The 21,469-nt window shown below is 28.9% G+C and overlaps 1 pseudogene; it reads right to left on the bottom strand.

Moving 5' to 3' along the window:
• Positions 1-8,825: 8,825 nt before the first annotated feature.
• On the bottom strand, positions 8,826-11,523 carry LOC129289805 (UDP-glycosyltransferase 74F2-like; annotated as a pseudogene).
• Positions 11,524-21,469: the final 9,946 nt, after the last annotated feature.

The raw sequence follows: 21,469 nt of genomic DNA, 5'->3' as shown, positions 1-21,469 counted from the left end.
AGCTTCTTAAAGACAGATAAAGGCATAAGGTTCATAGCAGAGCCAAGATCACATAATGCACAACCTTCAAATTCCTCACCAATGAGACATGGTATAGAGAACAAACTAGGATCCCTATACTTGAGTAGAATATATGACTTCAGAAGACTAGTGGTTTCCTTAGTTAAAACCACTATAGCAAATTTGGTAAATCTCTTTTTCTTACTCAATATATCTTTAAGGAACATGGCATACTTAGGCATTTTCTCTAATGCCTCAAAAAATAGAATATTGATATGGAGTTGTTTGAAGATATCAAGAAACTTGTAGTATTGTTGATCCTCTACTTTCTTTTGAAATGCTTGTGGAAAAGGAAGGGCTAGCACCACTTTAGGATGCTCAATTGCCTTACCCTTCCTCTTGCTAACTTCACCTTCTTTACTCTTAGCAAGACATTCTGAAAATTCACCCCTTTAAATTGCACCTCCTTTTAAGGTTGGTCAATAACTTGATTGGTTGAAGAGTCTAATGGATAAGATACTTATAGTAATTACTTTTCACTTCTTATGGTAATTGCCTTACACTCTTCTTTCCCTTCCTCATGAAGGATTAAGCATAGTATTACTTAGCAATCCACCTTAAGAGAATAAATTCAAAGTAATAGTCATCTAAATCATTTGCACTTCAAAGTTCTTAAGAGATGAATCTATACTAGCATTTATGGCAACTTGTTCCTGATTACTCTTTATCTGAGATTCTACTAGCTTTGCCATCACTTCTTCTAAGTTAACTCTTAACTCCTAACTTGGCATAACTTGTTTTCTAACTTGTAAGAAACCAGGAGGATTAGTTGGTCTTATACCAAAAGATGAAGCTTGATTTAGATTTATACTATTTCTCCAAGAGAGGTTAGGATTTTGACATCATCCAGCATTATAAGTATTTGAAAATGAATTGAGTTGATTGTTAGTATGGTAATTTCCAACATAGTTTACCTTCTCAACCTATTGAGAGAGATGACATTGTTTAGTAACATGTGTATCTACACAATAATCACACTGAGCATATATGGCATGAGCTCCTATTGGCCCACTATTGTTTCGATTAACTCTTGTTCTAAACAGTCAAATCTCTTACTGAGAGTCTAAAGCAAGGCTACCACTTGGGAAGATGAAAAGTCATTAGCAACTCTTTCTAATTATCGCCTAGATTTTCTCTCATTATTGCTTTAGACATAATCAACAGCAAGGTTATCTAAATAGTTCCAAACATAATTCACTAGTTGTTTTGTAATCCCACCATGAGTAATTGAATTCAATTCAAATTTGGATTCAAGTATCAACTGGTTACTAAAGACTTAAATCAAAACCCATTTCTCTTGATTATACCTAGGACTCTACTTCACTAATTGCTTAAATCTTTCCCAAGAGTCATATAAATGTTCACTAAACTGTCAATTAAAATTGAGAATATTGGCTCTAGAATTGACCATCTTATTGTGTGGGAAAAATCTAGATTTAAACTTGCTTTCCATTTCCTCCCATGATGAGATACTACCCTCATCTAAATTATTGAGCTAATCCTTAGCTTTCCTTTGTAAAGAGCATGGGAAGAGGCGAAGATAGATGACATCTTGAGGAACTTTATTTTGCTTGAATGAGTCACATATATCAAGGAAGTTAACCAAATGTCTATTAGGATCCTCATATTGATTTCTCATAAATTGCACATTCATCTCAATCATCTTAAGTATGGTTTGCTTAATCTTTCGCTTAAAAGTCAGGAACTTTAATCCCAGATTGGTATCCTCTAGCTTGTCTACCTAAGAAATCAATAACACAGAGCCTATCATTCTCATCCTTCGCCATCTCTTTGTTTGTAACTTTTTCACCAATCGAAGGTTGAGTTTGAGGTAAAATAGCTTCTAAAATTTCTTTGAGACTCCTTGTTCTCACAGGTGTCATTTTAAACCTAGCTCTACGTGGCATGCAAAATAGTCCTGCAAGAACAAGAAAAGACCAGGTATCTAATTAAACAAAACAAAAGGAAATAAAATAACAAATAAATGCTTAAGCAAAAATTACTAAAAGTTCTTCAATGCTAATAATCAATTGTCTTAATTCCCAGTAACAGCCCCAAATTTTGTTCTCTAGCATACCAAATTTTTGATCTATTAAGATTATCTCTCCTAAGTTCAGCCATATACTTGTTTACATACTCTTCAAACTCTTTGGTGTTGTGCAACACATACAAGTGGGCTTGCTCTCACTGTACACTTGAGATAGTAATGACTTTGTTTTTCATTATGCCATCTTTACTTATTCTACCTATATGTCGAGACTTTGGTAGCCCAACATAACTAATATGGCTCAGATACTCAATATAAAAGTCAACAGCCTCTTCACAAATATACCGTTCAACAATGCAACCTTCCGGTTAACTCCAATTTTTCACATAGCCATTAAAAGTCTTAATATAATGCTTAATAGTATAAATCCATCTTAAATAAGCAACCCACACATTTGAACCTCCTTAACCAAGTAATGGTTAGGTAGATCAAAATATCAAAGAATGTCAGTGGAAAATATATCTCAAGCTCACACAGTGTCAATACAATTTAGGCTTGTAACCTTAGTAACTTATATAGGTTAATCACTTTACTATAAAAGGACTTGAAAAACAAACATAACTTAGTGATCATCCCTCATACTTTAGAGGGTAAAATTACACGTATAGCCACTAGAATGAAATCCTCCATTAAAACATGATAATTGCGAGACTTTAAGCCCTTTAACTTTAGATCTTTCATTGATACAAGATTTTAAATATTTGAAAAATAGCCCTCAAGAACTTTAATTGCATTAAGGAATTCATAAAATACAGTTTTCTCTTTCTTAGATAACGTATGAGCTGCCAGAGGGAGAAAGGTATGGTTTTCCTTATCTTGGGGTGCCAATTCTTCTCTTATTCCTAAGGAAAACATATCCAACCTTACCTTTATGCCATCTTTTATTTTTCCTGACACTTAGAATAAAGTGCTGATAAGACTCTCACAGATATTTTTCTCAATATGCATAATATCAAAAAAAAATTCCAAACATCTAAGGTGGTCCAATAAGGGAGTTCAAAGAAAATAGATCTCTTCTTTCATTTGCTTGTCCCAAGGTGCCTTGCAAATGATTTGCTGAATTCAATATCTAAATCCTTAATCTTCTCAAATAGCTCATCACTTATTAACGATAAAGGTGTCTTACCTTCTAAATTTCTATTAAAGACTTTTTTCAACCATCACTAATGATGTTCTTGGTGTAAAAACCTACGATGCCCAAGGTAAACATTCTTCATCCCATGTTAAATCCTTATAAAATGTATTTCCTCTTTGTAAATAAGGCATTCAAGTTACTCTTTAATACTATACCCTAAAAAATTACCATAGGCAAGAAAGTCATTAATTGTACTGAAGAGCATAACTCTTAAATTGAATATTTCTTCTCTATACCTATCATATACCTCTATACCTGACTCCCATCTAATCTTAAACTCATTAATTCAAGGAGCCAACTATATGTCTATGTCATTCCCAAGTTGCTTGGGTCCCACAATTAGCATGGACAACATCATATACTTGTACTTCATACAAAGCCATGGAGGAAGGCTATAAATCACCAAAATGACAGGCCATATATTGTGGCTACTACTTTGAAGCCCATAAGGATTTATCCCATCAATAAACAAAGCAAGGCATAGGTTCCTACTCTCTTCTCTAAATTTAGGGTACTCATAATCAATCTTTCTCCATTGTGAAGAATTAGTAGGATGACCAAGCATGCCATCTTTAATCCTTTCATCCGCATGCCATGCTAAGCTTTTTGCAACTTCTATACTACTATACATACATTTAAATTTAGGCACGATTGGAAAATATCGTAGTGCCTTCACTGGACTTGATCTGCTTTGCTTGTAGTATGAGGCTTACACTTTGGACACTTAATTAACGATGCATATTCATTTCAAAATAAAAGGCAATCATTAGGGCATGCATGTATCTTTTCATAACTCATGCCAATTTATCACAGTACTTATTTTGCATCATATGTTTAGCAAGGAAGCTCATTTTCCTTAAGAAGTGATTCTACTTTCAAATACCCAAGCAACTTTATGAAGCTCGTATCACTCTATCCATATTTTTCCTTCATGTTGTACAATTTTAACATTGTTGACAAATTTGATGCACTACAACTAGCACAACGATATCTCGGCATCACTTTTTAACTTCTCAAACATTTAGGAACAATCCTCAAGATCCTCTTTAATCGCTTTGGCCATCTATTCAAAATAATCTTTCTCAAGTGTACATGTGTCAAAATTATTAGGAGATGATGCACAACTTTCATTATACTCTTGGCTATAACCTATATCATCCCTTGTCTCACCATGTGTTGTTCAATACTTGTAACTTTGATCCATCTCATTAATCACTAAGTGTTCTTCACAAGTATCTAGAGTAGCCCGCTCCACAAGACTACATTTTAAACATGGGCAAACAATCCTAATAGGGTCCTCCACATGTTTAACTGCAAACTTAACAAAATCCACCATGCTATCCTAATATTCCTTGGATAAACAATTGGCAGACATCCATTCCTTATCTATAATTCCTAGAAAGATTAAGAGAAAAATATGATTAGTGACTTTGACTAATCCTAGATAGTGGGAAAGTTAGATACAAGGATCAATTAGTCAATAAGTCACTAACCACATGTTTGCACATTCCCTCTTTAATCTTGTTTACAAATAATAATTACATTTTAATGCATGCCATTGAAATAATTGCAGTAGCATAACGACTTAAAAAAGAGAGTTTCTCAGGCTTTATGCCCTCTCTTTATTAATCTAAATGACAATAATAGCAGCATCCAAAACAATAATTACATAAAGTTATGTACAAGAATAATTTCAAAAAAAAATTTGATAGTATGTATAATGGCTTAAAATGAGCATTACCAAGGCTTTATGCCTTTTAAAAAATCAAGTTATCCATAACAAAACTATATATGATCCAATAATAATAAAAATAATAATAATAAGAAGCCCAAATTTAATTAAAATTATATAAACTACATCAAACACTATATATATCTATATCAATTTAAAACCTTAAATTTATTTCTGCATAAGCTAATTTTCAATCAATTCAAAAACTAGTAATGTGAAAATTGACAACTCAAGAAATAAAAAATCTTAACTAATAATTCAATTACAGAACAAGCACAATTGAGCACCCAAAACTCAAAATTTCAAACACCCCCTAATAAGAACAACAATGGAGATTAAAATAGTCAATAAAGAAACTACTTATTGCGTATGTAAATCAAAATCAATGAACCATAGATTCAAATGAAGATTAATGATTAGAAAAGCAAGAACCAACCTCAAGAAGAAGAGGGAAAGTTGAAAATGGAGAAAGACAAAGAGATGAGGACCTTGGACAATGATGAAGGCCAATAAACCACTCCCAAGAGCACCCACAAGAATGATGGAGGCTGAGAATCAAAAACCTCCTAATCGAGAGCAAAAATGTATTTTTTAGCAGTTGGAATGATGAGTAATAGGTTTTGATGGCTCTAGGTGTGTTTCCGGTGATGAAGGATTTGTAGAAATGCAAATCGAAAATGTTTCTAAAGAGTAATTTAAATGATAATACTTAATGATTATTTCATAATAACCGTGTGTTTTGAAATAACCGTCAAGTATGTCCATGATATACTTGATGGTTATTTCAAAAGAAACATCAATTATGTGTATAATTTTAATTTTTTTAAATTATTAATTTAATATTTGTTTAACCAAGACCGTTAAGTATATTTCATATTTATTTGACGGTTATATTTAAAAACCATCAAATATATATACTTGATGGTTATTAGTAAATAACCGTCAAGTATATGTTAAAATATTTGATGATTCTTTTCAAAAAATCATCAATTATTTTTCACCTTTTTTATTTTTTGTTTTTGTCAAATAAACATCAATTATAGGGTGTCAACTATTCCATTTTCTATAGTAGTGATGAGACTTTCAGAATCCATGCAAGCTTGTAATTTAATCTTATGTAGCAATAAATTATCGCATATATATGGTTTTGAAATCATTTACTGAGTGAGATTTTCATAGTCCTTGTAGGCATATAAGTCAATTAATTTATTCAATGCGATGATAAATTATCGCAAGCACATATTTTAAAATATTTTATTCATAAATAAAAGAAAATTTTTTAGAAATAAATAAAATAAAATAAATCATTTTTTTTGAAAGGTGATTGTATGAAGTTTTCACAAAAATTATCAAAATGTTCTCCCAAAATTATTTCTCAAAATCTTGTTACAAATAAAGAAATAAATTATCTTCATAAATAAAAAAATACAAACCAACATTTAAATTATTTTATTAAAAAATTAATAATTAAGAGATACACATTTTTACTTTGAACTATGTGGGCTTTAATCCCTTATAAAGATATGTAGGTCCTAGAGTTTCATCTGAGGTCAAGTTCAACTTATAAATAAATGAAATTTTCCCTTTGATTTTCTTACTTTTTTGTCTTATTTTTTAAGGGTAATTAATATATTCTTTTAAAGCCTTATATATTTATATAGTTAACTTAAGGTAAACAATCATATATTTAAGGCCCTAGGGAAATATTAAGTTTTAATTAATATTACAAGTATGCATAGTTACATGATAGTGAGGGGGACAAATGCACCCCCACTTGGGAAATATTACATGGCATGTAAATTTTGCAACTATGCACCCACTACTCTTGATATTTTGCACCCTCTAAACTCAACAAAAAAATTTAGGTTTAAAAACTTATCAGATATAAAATAGTTTAATGATTTGCATACAATATAAATAGCATATTTACATAAAAGGTCATATCAACTTAACCTGTTCAATAAAATTTTTAAGAAAAATGATAATCAATCTATTTATGTTACTATAATTTTAATCCTATAATATATTTATTATTTTTTTAAAAAATATTAATTCTTTATTAAATCATCCTGCACCTCCTAGCTCCTAGCTCTACTACAGGTAAGATAGTCATCAATGCTCCATATTATGCTTTAGAGAGAATAGATCATATGGTTGGTCTCATGGTATTTAGTGTTAATATTTTTTATACCCAATCAGTACAAATCTACATACAATATATCAGAGCTCTAAGTATGAGACTCAGTCACTTTTTTTTTTTAAATAATTACAAAGCAAAAGATGTTGTGCATTATTTATACATCAAAACATTGGAAGAAACGATAAGCTTTCTGATAGTTAAGTTTTCCACAAAACTTTCTGAAAAATAATTCATAAATATTGATTTAGACAGTTACAAATTTTTAAATTTTTTAATATCTATATCAATATTTATAATTAATTTTACAAAAAATTTTATCGGGTCTTAACCATCATAAATTCATTATTTTGAAATTTTAATGTTATTTTCCCTAAAACATTCACGTCTTTCTTGTATTTTTTTTTTCAGTCGTACCCTCCGCTATTTATAACATTCAAATGACTTCTGATTATTTTTTATATGATGGTTACGAAATCATTTTAATTTTCAAATTATCACAGTAAAATTTATCTTTTAGTTTTTTTAATTAATTCACTCAGTTATAACTTGATATTTAAAATTTAGTTCAATATACTCAGTTATTCAAGTTTTAGTCAGTTAATCCTTTACAATCCCATCTTGAGAGAATTATAATTATCCATGCGTGATTATTCATGAATTATTAATATTTGACCAACCATACTTCACTACCGTAGGGATGTATGAGTAAGCTTTTCACTTTTGACGTACCGTACGTTCTCACATGCAAAATTGCACATTTTTACTTGTTTTTGTTCTGATCTTACACATGCGAAATTCAAACATAGCATGATAGCAAGCGATAATAAGTAGAGGGAAAATGATGCTGCAGAGTGGGGACCATATACTACGTGTTAATTATTTTAGGGATAAAATTATTATGACAAATAATTTCAAATACTGAATGCTTCGAAGAATAATTCAAAAGCAAAAATGTCGCCTTAACTTAAATCCACTTGACATGACAAGTAACATTTTTATTCAAACTCAAGTCTCAATCATCATTTTTAACAGTTAACATTGAGATAATTAACGTTAATAAAAAATATGCTACGTTTTAATTACTTTAAGATAAAATTACTATGACAAATAATTTATAATACTAGATGCTCTTAAAAAAATAGTTCAAAAACAAAATGCACCTTAATCATAAATTTTAAGATAAAGTTAATGATATTTAAGAGGTTATCCTTGATTATGATAAAACATGTTGGAAATAATTTGTAAATAGAACCAAGGGTAACTCTATTCAAATTGTCTCAAAACTGCACTTATGATTTATTCCATGACCCATCATTCATCACCCTTAAAAATCTAGGAAAAAATATATGCTAACAAGTATCATTACATCATGCATCATATATGGATTCGAAAGTCTATGACTTCCATGCCTTCCCCCCCCCCCTTACATTCCCCTTTCAAATCAATTACAATACAATACATGCATTTTATCTTGAATCTAGCTAATCTTATTTAAAAAAAAATTCATACTTTCCCAATTCTATTTACAAGTCACTTTTAACAATGTGTTTCATTAGAAATTAAAAAAAAACTTAAAAATTCATTAACTTTGTCTACATATTTAACAAATTTCTAACTTTATTCCTACTAAACTTATATTTTAACTTTAAAACAGTGTTCACTCTTACCAACATTTAATAAGGGCTTGAAAAGAAAAATTCATGATGAAAAATTCATGAAATGACCAGAATAAGTACCATTTTTATTCCACCTGATTGGCATATTGGGCAGCAGCAAGGGATCATCATGCTACCTCACTGGGAATTGCTTCCACTCACGTTTGCAGAAATTACATGCAAAGCATACAAAATTTACCGTTTTTGACCCCACTAGTTTTAATATTTTGACCACTAGATTCCACTTCTAATAGTTTGCCCTTTTAATTACCCCACTAATGCAGGGTTTTGGATCCGCCACTGGCAACAGCAAAACTTGCTACAAAGTCATCAATATTCTTGTCAGTACTTCCACCTTCATCACAAGCCTTAGCAGCAAGAGTCTTCCATTTGATGGCATTCCTCTTCATCTCTTTCCCTCTTTCACCTTGCATCACTTCCTGTATGCATTTCTTCAGTTTTTCTCTTCTCACAATTCCTTTCTCATCAGCTTCAGCTTTCACTCCCATCTTCCACACATCTTTTATGTACTTTGCATCTGTGGGTTGGTCTGTCCACTGAGGAACCGCTACCATTGGAACCCCTAAGCTCACAGCTTCCAATGTTGAGTTCCATCCACAATGTGTCACAAAGCAACCAACAGCTTCATGATTTAACACTTGTAGTTGAGGACACCATGTGACCACCAAACCCTGCTTGTTCTGTGAAATGTCCAAAAAGTCCTTGGGAAGCTTAGGTTTCTCTGGTTCTCTAACTACCCATAAGAAGTAACTTCCACTGTCGTTCAAGCCCCAAGCTATTTCCTCCATTTGATCACTGTCAAGAACTGCTAAACTACCAAATGAGACATAAACGACAGATCCAGCTGGCTTGTCGTTTAACCATTTCATGCAAGCTTCGTCTTCTTCCTTGTACAAGCTGAAACCATAGGCATTGTCATCTTTGAGTCCTCTGTCTAAGAACTTTGATGGTATGGTTGGTCCTATAGTCTTTAGAGGGAAGATTTTTGATTGCCAATCAGCCACCTATGGCGTATCAGAAGATATAATTAATGATCAGCTTTCAAGCACGATGTGTGTGTGTGTGTCTGTTATATTAACTAGGATATACTTACTCATCGAACGCATACATTCACTTCAACAGTGAAAATACAAACAGTTTATTCAAAATAATAAACCAAGCTGCTTTGAATTCAGGTAGTGATGTGGATTATTATGGATTTAAAATTATTAAAAAATTATAATATAATATGAATCCGAATTTAAATTAAATCTAAATTCATAAACTTTTATGGATCCAAATGATGAATTTCGTCCAAACTTAAATCCAAATTATACATTCAAACGCAATATAACATGAATTTATCAAGAAAATCTGAGATGTTTTAATGGCAACGGTTATGTACACAAATTTAAAAGTTTAGATAATATTTCTAAATTTTAAAAATCCAGGTGACTTTCGAAATTCAAGGGAACTGTGTAATTTAGCCTAAAAACACCTATACATGTATAATACTTATATGTATTATGTATATATGGTATCATAAATTCTTATATTTGTGTTTTACTAGGTAAATGACATAGATTATATTCCTCATATAATCCCCTTTATTCCCTCCTGCCATTTTGTAATACTCTATTAAATGTACTTATTCAGTATTACCGGTCCCTCATTATATTGTTTTTTTTCCCTCTGTTTTTCATGACCATCATATTCTCCCTTTTTAACATTATTAAATGAAGTGTATTTTTTAAAAATTTTTATTTTTATTTTTTAAAAAAATTGTAAAGTGTATTTAATGAACTTGAGGCGTGCATAATTTTATTGAAAATTTTTTTATAAATATAATTGAGACAGACAGAGTATATCTTTTAAACTTTTAAATTTATAGAAAGCGCTATAAACTAAGAAAAAAATATATTAACTCAACAAGATGAATGAATTCCTTCAATATTTTTTGGAAGCTTAATTACCATTCTTGAATAGTAAATCATGGGATTATTATATTGATAACATAGAAGAAAGAAAACAAACATATGGAATCGTTGGCTTATATAATTAAAAGAAATCAACAAGTGTTATACTGACCTGTGGCTCAAGCTCATAGAAGGAATTACCCAATCTACTTTCTCAATATTAGAGAATTGATTCACAACCATATCCGTGAAACCTGGATAAAGCCCCAAAACATTCAAGAAAGATGGCAAATCAGAAACAGCAAGTGGAGGCAACGCAGGAAGCAAAATCTCAGACTTATCATCAGTCACAGGAATCTTCAAGTTTCCATGATAAACATGGTAATATATACTGTTCACTGCACAAGATTGAGTGAAGAACACAGCTCCCATAATCCCAAACTTCTTGGACACCTCAAGAGCCCAAGGAATGAACGAATCATATACAACACAGTCAATTGAATTCCCTGAACTTGTGAGTCTCTGTAAGAGTTCTTCAAAAGTATTTGGCCCGACGTCCCAGAACCGATCGATGTAGGCTTTGTCGCTTCCGGCCGCGGTGAGCCCGCCATCATCAAAGCCATCGGAGATGCTCTCGAGAGCTATGGAGGTGGATTTGAATTGTAAGGTGTTGCAGAGGAAGCGAGAGGTCACGAATGTGACTCTCACACCTTTACAATTCAGACGCTTTGAGAGTTGAAGCATTGGGTTGACATGCCCTTGTGTCGGAAAAACCAAAACTAAACAATGTGGTCTTCTGTTTTGCCTGATCTCTTCCATGGTTCTTCCTCTAATTTGCTTGAAACTACTCTGAGATTTGTGTGTGTGTATGCATACTCCTCTCTATCTATTTATAATATAAAAAAGGAATATTAATTTTAGTCTCATTTATAAGATACTTCACTATTTTTTATGTTTATTTTTACCTTCATTTTGTTATTAAGTGTTAGAAAAAATTATCAAAAATAATTATTTTTGGCTTTAGTAAGGGTATAGGTGAAAACTTATTGAATTTTAATATATAGCCATTGAGATTTAAAAAGGAAAACCCTACAATACTGTACAACTCATCCCAATAATTTGTTTGCCAGGCGGAGTAGGAAAACGTGGGTCTCGTGCATAAAACCAACTCCTTTGAAAGCATCCGTATCTGATTGAAATTGTAAGAAACAGTAAAATTGATAGCAAAAGGAATTAATCTCTTAAAATGTGATGAAATAATATTTAAATTTTTATTGAGAGACGTACCTATATTGAATCCCCAACCTTGCCTGGAATAGGAGTGAGAGTGGGCAAAATGAATATGGAACTTTAAATTTTGTACGCATCTTCTATATATTTCGAACATTAAATCCATTTGATTATCTAAACTCAAATCCAAAATTTTGAACTTTTTAACTCAAAGTCCATTAGTATAATAAATCTATATAATTGATTTTTTAATCATTAAATTTTTTTTAAACTTATTAGTTATTTTCAAAAAGAAAATTACCCCCCATCCTAGAGTCTTGACTCTGCCATTGGATAAGAGGATATTTATGAGCGAGTAAGAAAAATAAAGCTGTGGTCAAGTTCAAAACTAGATTTGGATTTGATGAGTTGCTAAATCTGTTCACTTAATAAATGTTTTAATTATAATTATTAAATTTTATCAATACTTGAAGCTTATTAAAATATATTTTGCTTGAAACTGCTTTGAGATTTGTGTGTGCATGTGTATACTCCTCTTATACTATTTATAATATAAAGAGAAAATATTAATTTTTGTCTAAGATACTTTACTGTATATTTTTTATATTCATCTTTATTTTTATTTTGTTATTAACCGTTAGAAAAAAATTATTAAAAATAATTATTTTTGTTTTTAGTGAGAGTATAGACGAAAAGTTATTAAATTTTCTTTATAGAGTTAATGGGATTAATTTTTTTTATTTCACCAAAACATATTGACGGTAATTTATAAATATGAGCGGTAAATATATGATTAGAGTGTCAATATGTGCGTGCCGTTTTTTTTTTTTTTTGGCCAACCACTGTGTGGTTGTAATAAATTTGAGTTTTCTCTACCTAGTCTCAAGAGGTGAAATATATCCTGTTTTTGGTCTGAAAATATGAAATTTTTATGTTTAGTTGCATTTGAATGGAATAAAAAAATGGAAAAAAAATGATCGAATTATTCTTTGTTGAGGAAAAATATAATAACTTACGATTTTGATCTAAAAATTGTATATAACTTTTATATAATTAATTATTATATATAACAAGGAAAATTTTAGAATTAGTTAGACTAATTAACTATCTGTTTGGTATTAAAATATTTTCATTTTTTGAATATATAAAAAAGCATGATACGTAATCTTATATTTTTGTTATTTTAATTTTATTTTATTCTGTTCATTTATTTTTATTTTATTTTTTGCCCAAAAAACACTAATGTATTCTGTAATTTTGTGTTCTTAATATTTCACCTCTCAAATGAGTTACTTAAAAAGATACTCATACTATAAGAAGTGATTGAATTATTTTTCACCCTTATTAGTAATGGTACTAATAATCTAATCAAGCGAGACCTAAATGCAAGGTTGTCAAATTAACAAGTAAACTCATTATGAAGATGTAAACCTGAATTGTATTCTCATAAAAATTTACCTTTATTAATAAATAGTCTTTAAAAATATATGGTAAAATAATTAAAATATACAATATGATACAATTTATTTCAAATATGTTTTAAGTATAAATCATTGAAATTAAATTCACCTATATCTATATATTATCATATACAATATAGAAATTTTAAATTAAGCAACTTATTTTTGGTATTTCTTTTTTCTTTTTTATTAAAATTAATTTTTAATATTTTTAAATTTTATTTTTCTTTGAATCAAATCCTATCACTAGTGGCAGAGCTAGAGCCACGTTTACTTGAGGGGGGGCAAATGCACCCCCTCAATTTGGCTAAATTTACAAGTATATAGTGGGAGATTTAATATTTTACACAATTACACCTTGTATCTTTATATTTTACACTTCTATCCTTAACTAATTATTTGAGATTTACAAATTTTCCAAACCCATAACAATCTAGTAAGCATGATGAATTTTAATACAAAATATTAAATTCTTACTATACATGAGACAACCTTCATAAAAAAATCATTATTTACCTTTTAATTATAAAATTGAATCCAATTTTTTCACAGTGATTTTTTTCGTTATATACTTTTTATTTCTGGCTCATAAATATAATTTTAAAACATGAAATCACAAAATACTAATTTTTTTGTGATTATTTTTTACCTCTATTATTGTAATGTATGTAATTATTTTTTAATTATTAAATTTTTATTTTTATAATATTAATATTTTAAAATTAAATTGCACCTCCTAAGTTAGGGTCCTAGCTCTACCACTGCCTATCACTTTTATAAATTGAGTTTTGTACTGTAAATATTTAACTCATTCAACTTAGTAAAAAATGATGATATTAGTGAGTTTAACAAAATTTGTATCTAATCCAAATTTATGAGTAAGTTGACACAGTTTTGTAAGTTAGATACATAAAAATGATAAATTTAGATAGTAAACTCTCAAGTTTAAAAACATTTACAGATAGTTCATAAATAAAATTCTTACTTTGATTATTGCAGGATTTGAGCTTATCAAATGAGTCATTTTTATTGATATATCATTTGATGGATTTTACAATTTAACTGCACCCAGTCCCATAAAATTCAAAACAAAAACCGAGATGTTATGCCATAATCGAGGACCCCACAGCACTACCAAACAAGTTGCAAACAGTTACTAAACTTTAATAAAATAACAAAGAAGTTAACATTAATTTCATTTGATTGGGACATTTCAACAGTCCTATACAACAGAGAAGAGGACCCTAAAATAGTGTACAACTCATCGCAATTTGTTATCAAACGGAGTAGGAAAACGTGGGTGTCGTGCATAAAATCAACTTCTTTGAAAGAATCTGTATCTGCTTGAAATTGTAAGTAACCGTAAAATTAAAACCGTTGGATTTAGAAAAAAAATTAATCTCTCACAATATAATAAATTAATATTTAAATTTTTATTATAAGAGGTGCTCATATTTAATTCCTAACCTTGCCTCAAGTAAAGGTAAAGGTGGGCATAATGAATATGGAATTTTAGATTTTGCACCCATCTTCTTGACATTTTGAACATTACATCCATATGATTCTCTAAACTCAAATCCAAAAGTTTTAACTTTTTAGCTCAAAATCCAACAGTATAATAAATCTATATAATTGATTTTTTAATTATTAAATTATTTTTAAAACTATTAATTTTTTTTCAAAAAGAAAATTGCTCCCTAACTCAGGTCCTGACTCCGCCATTAAATAGGTGGATATTTATTAGCAATTGAAAAAAATAAAGCCATGATCGAGTTCAAAACTGGAATTGGATTCGATGATGAGTTGCTAAATCCATTTATTTAATAAATGCTCCAACAATAATTATTGGATTTTATTAATAGTTGAAAATTATTAAGTTATATTTTCTTTCAAAAATTTTAAAATAACCTTCATAATCAAAACATATCTCAAAAATTTAAAATTTTAATACTTTTCGAGTATCATGTAACAAAAATGCTTCTAACCAACAATTAAACTGACAATTATTATCATATCAAGAGGGGCACTTCTCGAATGATTTGATTTGTGCTGCTCATCAAAATTAAAAGAAATAACAATGGTAACCTCACCAGGTCAAAGAGAAGAGAAATTTTATATGAAGGCTAACAGATACAAGAGAGATAAATCAGAAAATGATTGAAATATGCCACATATATTATTATTGTGATGAGTATAATATATACGAGGAAGAAATAATCTAATGATACAACAATATCTTATCAAATAATATCTCTCAATTATGGCATAATAAATAGTAATATATCTTTAGAATATTCTGAATAACATCCTCTTCAAATTCAAGATGGCTTAACAAAAAGCAATTTGAGTTTGTTTATTAGAAACTAAAAGCAGCCTAGATGAAAAGACTTTATACACAAGTCTATCGATTGATACTTGGTTCAAATTTGAATAAGTCAGATGGTGCTCCAAACAACATACTGCCAAGTAAAATGACAGTCAATTTTAATGTGTTTAGTCCACTCATGAAACCTATCATTATAAACAATCTTAATTGCAGCACGACTATCATAATAAATATTTGTGGAGGAGTTTTGAGATACTCCCAACTTATTAACTAACCAACAGTAACAAAACAATTCCTCGTACGTGCTAACTAATTGCCATGGTCCCATATTAAAAGGACTTGAGACTCGAGCAATCAAAAATCAGCATAATGTAAAACGGTGAAAAGTTGATCTACCTAACATGATTGTAGATTCCAGGGCTCGTCTTTGGTGTGACTGTGATGAGATCTGGACCACATTTGAATGGTCCAGATTTGGTTAATTAATTTCACCAATCTAGAGAATTCTCATCAAGGAGGGCCGACTAAAATCAATATCAAATCAAAGATGAAATAAAAAGTTCAAACGCTTTGCCTAACTTAAGTTACATTAGAAGCCTCTAAAAGTGATGGTTTTTGGAAGAAAATGCATGGACGCCGAACACGTTGTATGCCATATAAAAAACTGCTTAACATACATCTTCCTCAAACATGCATGAAAACGTATACTTTTTAACTTGAGCTATTCTATATATCTACTTATCTAGTAAAATACATACTTCAACTTGTTTTTTAAATCATTATTTGAGTATTATTTTTAAAAGTGTATATGAATATTTTTAGCAGATAAATTCATTTTCAATATTTTTGGTGTTTTATGAAAAATATTTTCATTTTTTAAAAAAGTACACAACAATTTTTAATATTATAAAGAAAATTTATTTCTTCATGCTCTACTATACCCTTTGAGTATTGTTGTAAATAAAGCCGTAATAAGGACAGGGTTTGGCAGGCTACCCTTTTAAACTCTATATTTTTTAAGAATTGAGTCTAACAAACTACCTTTTTAGGCTTTATATTTTTTGAGAGCCAAGTTTTTAAAAAACAATTGGCATAAAAGAGCTTTTAGGCCCTGCCTTTAAGAGTTTGGGCTCAGGCTAGCCCCTATAATTTTTTTATAAATTTATTTATATAACTTACTTAAAATTTTGAATTAATATATGATAATTACACAATTTATTAAATATTTATTTTAGATAATAAAGATGAAATTAATGATGTTGTAAACACTTAAATGTAAAAGTGGCTCTTTTATCAAAAATTCTATTATTTTTAGAATCTTTTTCAGACGTATGAATATTTTCATCACGGATAAATTTGTTTTCAATTTTTTTTGTTATCCATAACAAAAAAATGTTTTTATGTAAAAAAGTACACAACAGTATTGGATTATTCTTATTTAATTATAACTACTCTCTCCATTCAAAAATATAAAGCATTTTTAACAGAATCTCACCTCTCAATAAAGTAGTTACTTAATTTTTAACTAACTCTATATTTTCATATTTACTTCTATTAAACACCATATAATAAATATAAAGTTATTATCAATATGGATACTTTTGAAAAAAAAAAGTAATGATTACACCTTGAAATACTAAAAATGTCTTATATATTTTAACATCTAACTCTTTAAAAATGCCTTATATTTTTAACAGAGGGAGTATCATTTTGTTATTTGTAAATTTTAAAAATGTGAGTGCTATTTTTATCATTTTCTTCATTACTAACACTCTGCGTACACACCTTGATATTATGACCACATTTAATTTGAATTAGTATCCATGTATATGTGTGTCTAGAAAATATATTATTGCACATTATGAATAGTGTAATTTATTTATCTAATTTTACGAATGGAAGAATACTAGTTTAATTTTAAAACAAAACCCTATTTTTTTCATAAAAGTTGCAGTGATTTGAACCGAACGTTTAAGCTGGGGCATTTATATTAGCTGCAAAGCTTTCCATTGTGTTGGTTAAGAAAAAAATCCATCCACTGATATTACGTTTAATTTCAAAATATGAAGGCCTCAATATCTGTATATTCACACATGCCAGTAAATTGGTTAAAATTAGTTAAACTAATTAAATTAAATTTATAGGAAATCATAATTTTTCTCATATTTATTACCCTTAATTAATGGTTCATACTTTTTCTTAAATGCCAAATTTCTCTATCATTGTATTTCTCTAATCACAAATTTATTGAGAGGCGTTTCTTTGTTTGTTTGTTTGTTTTGTTTTTGTTTTTTTTTTTTTGTCTGATTGCGAGGCGTTTCAAGAAAACAGACATTCAATAATCAAAGTTTGACTTCTATTTTGAATCACAAAAATACTCAAACAAATATATTATACTCCATCCAGTCTTTCATTATAAAGAAAACTTAATTAACTTCACAATTATTAAGAAATTATTTTTAAGAAATTATAGTTATGTCCTTATAATTAATAATCATATTAAAATATTATCTAGGTACTCAAACCCTAACGAATAAAGGTATAAAATTGAAAAAAATTACTCTAATTTTATCTCATATTAGGGATTAAAAAGATTTTAAAATTTCTCTAATATATATATATATATATATATTAAGAACCATAGGGAGTATTTAAGATCGAAAGTGATATATTATAAATTTCATTTAAAGTTTATCTAACTCTGGAGTTTCTGTGTAGAGGAAATTAATGGGAGGTTGACGGTGGGAAGAAGAAGATAAAGGGGGAATCTATATTTTCATATTGTCTCTCAATGAAATCCTTTTAAAAATATATCTCATGTTGATTTTTTATTTTTTTCCATTCAGGGATATTTTTTTGCCAGCTATGGATATTTTGTCTTTTGCTATATATCTTAAAAATTCCATTCCATTAGTTAAATACAAATACTGGATCCATTTATTTTTAGAAGTAAACTCTCTGAAGTTGAGATTGATAAAATTCTGTAAATTCTTTAATATTTTTAATATTTTATTATCTTTTATAAAATATAATATATTTTATCTTTTTTAAAAAATAAAATTCATGAAATGTAGGAATTCTTAATTTCAGAGTTTACCTATTTAATTTTATTCGTTCAACAAATCCTTCCTGCCTATAAACGTGACCTAATAAACTTTTTCTGTTTACTTTTTATTATTAAAAAAGAAAACTAGAACATGAAGACAGCTTTCTTTGTTTTAACATTCACTGTCAACCAAGATCTAATAAGTTATTTCCTTTATTTGAGATGAGATCTGAACAACTTAACCGTTAAATTTGGATAGTCTAAAATTAAGTATTTTTTTCATTTTCAATTTCTTAAGTCATTGTTCAATACATTTGTTATTTTTTTAATGTAAGAATACTAATGTGTCACATTTTTTATTCCCAAAATTAATTGCTTCTTTAGATAAATTCCTATTCATTATGCCATACTTTCGTTTACAGTCTAAATTATCAATTGATTTGAATCACAGAATCACCAATTGAAAATGACACATTAATATAAAGCGTCAAGCAGGTGTAACATGCATACACTATAAAAAAATTAACTTTTAACAGCGACAAAAAGTTACCACAATGTCGTCGTGAGAGCTCTTGTCACTGATTCAATCTGTGACGATAATAAAAGTTACCGCTAAAAATTAAGAATCGGCGATGACAAATGTCGCCGCAGAAAAGAAAATTTGTCGCAACCAAACGATAGTCTCCACTAAAAATTAAAAATCAATGGTGACATTTTATCAACGTAAAAACCGCATATCAATGGTGACTATTTTGTCACCACTGAATGTTAAGTATCAATGGTGACATTTGTCGCCACAGAAGCTACCAATTAGCGGTGACTTTTTTGTCGCTGCTGAAAAGTAATGTTGATTCATAGTCGCTGTTGAAAAATAATGTTGATTCATTTACACACATGGCACCACATCACCATCCACGTGGCACCCCACCTCGCACCATGTGGTGCCATGTCATCCTCCACTTGTCACCCTCACCTCACACCATGTGGCACCATATCACTCTCCATGTGTCGCTCTCTCCACACGCCATGTGTCATCATGTCACCAATTTATATTTCCATTCTGAAAGTTGTTTCCTCCAAGGTTTGAACTCATGACATATTCTTTTTGTGTCCAACTATTTTGCCACTGAGCTGGAATAAACTTGTAGTCTATTATTGCATAATTAAATACACACACACATATTGTTAAACTATACAAACACACATATATATTAAATATTAAATATTATAAGATATCATTACTATCCTTACATACTTCAATTTAATTCTTTTAATTTATGACATTACAAATTATATTATTTATTTTGTTTAAAGTAAACTATAAATATAATTGATACAATATCATTTGTATTATTTATTTTAATTTTTTTTACTTGTTGAGGTTGTTATATTATTTATTTTAATATTCATATTTATAATTATAATATAAAAAAATATCTAAGAATAAATAGTAAAAATACGGATGATTATGTATTAGTTTATAATTATTTATGTTTCTAAACTAGCATCAAGCCTTAAAGTTACTAGTGTTAAATGTAGAATTTAAATTAAAAAATTAGATTAGATGAAATATCATTTTGTGAATAAATAAATTTAAGTATTACATGTTTAATTATTATAAACAAATAGTGTCATTGACTTCTACATTAATCCAATAACTTATGCTTTCTCTCTTTTATCTTCTATCTTGAATATTAAGATTTTTTACTTATTAGTTATAATTTTAAATTTAATTTGTTTTAGTTATTAATTAGTCAAAAAATATTTATTAAAAATTTCATGCTTATTTTGGCCATTAAACATCTCAACTAGCTTTTGAATAAAATTATCCAAATAAATTTTAGTTTATCTAACAGACTTCTAAAAAAAAACATATCCAAACATCAATCATATTACATTTACTGACTTTTCTTCTAACCTTAGTTTGCTAACATCGATTGACTCTTAACCTTAGTTGTAATTTTTTTAATACAAACACACATGTAAAATAATATAATTTGACTTAATTCTTTACTTTTGCTCATTAGCATTAAATAATACCTTAACTTTATCTTAAAGTTATAATCTAACCATAGAATATATTAAATAAAAACTCATTATGTTATTTTATATATTCATTATAAAATTACAATAATACAACAAAATTAATGTCTTAAAATCTTAAATATTAGATAAATAAAAAAAATTAAGATGATAATACAAAATCAAACTTTTAGTGGTGACATTCAAAGTCGCCGCTAAAAGTCTCATTTTCAGCAGCGATACTAAAAAATCGCTGCTAATTCTCAACTTTCAATGGCGACTTGTATGTCGTCATTGAAACTTACAACATAATATTTTAAAAAAAAATTATAACATATTTTAAAATGTATTGACAATCAACGGTGACACTAAAAAGTTACTATTGATTCTCAACTTTTAGTGGCGACTTGTATGTCGCCATTGGAACTTACAACATAAGTTTTTTTAAAAAATTATAACATATTCTAAAATGTGTTGACAATCAACAGTGACACTAAAAAATTGCCGCTAATTCTCAACTTTCAACAACGACTTGTATATCACCGCTGAAACTTACAACATAAGTTTTTTAAAAAAATTATAACATATTTTAAAATGTATTGACAATCAGCGGCGACACTAAAAAGTCATCATTGATTCTCAACTTTCAGCGGCGACTTGTATGTCATCGCTGAAACTTACAACATAAGTTTTTTAAAAA

Source organism: Prosopis cineraria, unplaced genomic scaffold (genome assembly GCF_029017545.1).
Source record: "Prosopis cineraria cultivar Desert tree isolate PC_DT_omini unplaced genomic scaffold, ASM2901754v1 PC13, whole genome shotgun sequence".
NCBI classification, from domain to species: Eukaryota; Viridiplantae; Streptophyta; class Magnoliopsida; order Fabales; family Fabaceae; genus Prosopis; species Prosopis cineraria.
Note: the sequence above shows the minus strand (reverse complement) of the source record. Positions and strands in the feature narration are given on the sequence as shown.